At 52.5% G+C, this 3089-nt stretch overlaps 1 long non-coding RNA gene across 1 annotated transcript; it reads left to right on the plus strand.

The window, feature by feature from the left end:
* Window positions 1-2000: 2000 nt before the first annotated feature.
* Window positions 2001-2649, plus strand: LOC112238762. The gene is made up of 3 exons (XR_002951685.1): window positions 2001-2235; window positions 2318-2424; window positions 2552-2649. It is a non-coding gene; the product is annotated as an uncharacterized LOC112238762 (long non-coding RNA).
* The last annotated feature ends 440 nt before the right edge of the window (window positions 2650-3089 follow it).

Raw genomic sequence — 3089 nt, forward strand, 5'->3', positions numbered from 1 at the left:
CCGAGCTAGAGTGGGCATTCAGCCTGGAAGAGTGGTGCCAAGGCTACGCACCAGCTCTCCAGTGCTCCCATACAGCCCGGTCTATCCTGTGCCTCCTCCACAGACCAGGCCTCCAGTAGGTCTCCACAACCCGGTCTGTCCTGTGCCTCCTCCACGCACCAGGCCTCCAGTAGGTCTCCCCAGCCTGGTGAGTCCTGTGCCTGTTCCCAGAACCAGGTCTCCTGTCCGGCGCTGCCAGAGTCGCCCTCCTGTCCGGCACTGCCAGGGTCGCCCTCCTGTCCGGCGCTGCTAGGGTCGCCCTCCTGTCCGGCGCTGCCAGAGTCGCCCTCTTGTCCGGCGCTGCCAGGGTCGCCCTCCTGTCCGGCGCTGCCAGGGTCGCCCTCCTGTCCGGGGTCGCCATCCTGTCCGGGGTCGCCCTCCTGTCCGGGGTCGCCCTCCTGTCCAGGGTCACCCTCCTGTCCGGGGTCGCCCTCCTGTCCGGTGCTGCCAGGATCGCCCTCCTGTCCGGCGCTGCCAGGGTCGCCCTCCTGTCCGGCGCTGCCAGGGTCGCCCTCCTGTCCTGCACCCTTTGTGAGGGTCCCTCTCTATGGCCACGGCGTGACGGTGCCTCCCCCCCAAAGGTGCAGACTCCGGACGCAAAACCTGACTCTAAAAGGGAGGGTGGACCTTCTTTACGGGGGTGGTGCGGGACGTGGACCCCTCGCCACCTCCAGCTTGGCCCACGTAGGGGTTGCCTCTGGAGCGGGGTCCACATCCCGTTAAATTAGTGTTGTCTGTCTATTGCTATTTTTGTATAACGTACTTTCAGATCACTGAAACTCCACCTGATGTGGTGGAAGCTGTCGAACCAGATCGGACCGCCTTCGAGGACCACCATCGAGGACCACCTTCGAGGTGGTCACCTTCAAGGACCACCTTCGAGGACCACCTTCAGGCACGGGCTTCAGGGCTGAGAAGGACGTGGAGGTTTTTGACCAGGTAAAACTGTCCGCTGTTCATTTATTTTCTGTCCCTCCAAGAGATATGTAAGAGATGTATTTGTAATATGAAATATAATTGCATTTATTCATGTGTCGTAACATTGTATTAGTTAATTTGACGACTGTTGTTCATCAAATCAAATCAAATCAAATTTATTTATATAGCCCTTCATACATCAGCTGATATCTCAAAGTGCTGTACAGAATCCCAGCCTAAAACCCCAAACAGGAAGCAATGCAGGTGTAGAAGCACGGTGGCTAGGAAAAACTCCCTAGAAAGGCCAAAACCTAGGAAGAAACCTAGAGAGGAACCAGGCTATGTGGGGTGGCCAGTCCTCTTCTGGCTGTGCCGGGTGGAGATTATAACAGAACATGGCCAAGATGTTCAAATGTTCATAAATGACCAGCATGGTCGAATAATAATAAGGCAGAACAGTTGAAACTGGAGCAGCAGCACGGCCAGGTGGACTGGGGACAGCAAGGAGTCATCATGTCAGGTAGTCCTGGGGCATGGTCCTAGGGCTCAGGTCCTCAGAGAGAGAGAGAGAGAGAGAGAGAGAGAGAGAGAGAGAGAGAGAGAGAGAGAGAGAGAGAGAGAGAGAGAGAGAGAACGCACACTTAGATTCTTAGACACAGGACACCGAATAGGACAGGAGAGGTGCTCCAGATATAACAAACTGACCCTAGCCCCCGACACATTAACTACTGCAGCATAAATACTGGAGGCTGAGACAGGAGGGGTCAGGAGACACTGTGGCCCCATGCGAGGACACCCCCAGACAGGGCCAAACAGGAAGGATATAACCCCACCCACTTTGCCAAAGCACAGCCCCCACACCACTAGAGGGATATCTTCAACCACCAACTTACCATCCTGAGACAAGGCTGAGTATAGCCCACAAAGAACTCCGCCATGGCACAACCCAAGGGGGGGCGCCATCCCAGACAGGATGACCACATCAGTGAATCAACCCACTCAGGTGACGCACCCCTTCCAGGGACGGCAAGAGAGAGCCCCAGTAAGCCAGTGACTCAGCCCCTGTAATAGGGCTAAAAGTGAATATAAAACATCTCAGAACTATTTGCATTTGCACACAAGATAACCTGAAGCTAGTTTTAGTTTCCTGAACACTTCCTGATATTTTTCTCTCTGTCTTCCTAGGGTTACCTCGGTGGAAGCTCCAGTTGGAGCAGTTGGATGGTCGACCACTGAAAGCACTGACGCCCTACACTTCAGTAAAGCCCAATGGACAAAGTAAGCTTTGGTTGACATTTGAAAAGCAAGAAATAGCAGTTATGTTGAGCTTATAAAAATGTACCTCTCTAAATTACTGCAGGACCATCGACTGTCCAAGCCCCCCAGGAGGTATCCCATCTACCAGAACCAGTGAGTTTGGATCAGTCTGATTCTCTGTGCTCTGAGTTGGAGGGGGACCAGCTTGAGGTAGGTTATACTTTCCAAAAGTGTTGAAAAGTACATATCTCCCATTTATAACACTGCACTAATCAATCACATTTTCTCACTGTAAAGTGTAACCTGTGTGTTTGCTTGTTTACGTCCTGTTCTCCAGGACCTAGGAGTTCTGTCCAACGCCCAGACCCACCTGATGTCCTCCATGATCTGATGTCCAGGACCTAGGGGTTCTGTCCAACGCCCAGACCCACCTGATGTCCTCCGTTACATGTTCTCCAGGACCTAGGGGTTCTACCCAACACCCACCTGATGTCCTCCGTTACCTGTTCTCCAGGACCTAGGGGTTCTACCCAACACCCAGACCCAACTAGTTTAAAACAGAGATTGTCGCAGAAATCAGCCTTGTTTTCATAGCAGGAATTAAGAGAACGTAATTTAGGTTGTTAAGATCTCCAAAATTCTAATTGTTAGGTCATCACACCGTTGATATAGCAACAGATGCTAATAGTTTATCGAATCCCATTGTGATGCGGGGGGCACTGTTTGTCTGGGGTTATTTGGTATGACAGACCCTTGAACCCAGCCTTCTTTCCCTCTTGTCAAGTCTTCTGTATAAAAGGACAGTTTCTCCCTGGCAGTCTGATCCTGCGGTATCCTGCGGTATCCTGCGGTATCCTGCGGTATCAGACTCTTTG

Source organism: Oncorhynchus tshawytscha, linkage group LG13, assembly GCF_018296145.1.
Source record: "Oncorhynchus tshawytscha isolate Ot180627B linkage group LG13, Otsh_v2.0, whole genome shotgun sequence".
NCBI classification, from domain to species: domain Eukaryota; kingdom Metazoa; phylum Chordata; class Actinopteri; order Salmoniformes; family Salmonidae; genus Oncorhynchus; species Oncorhynchus tshawytscha.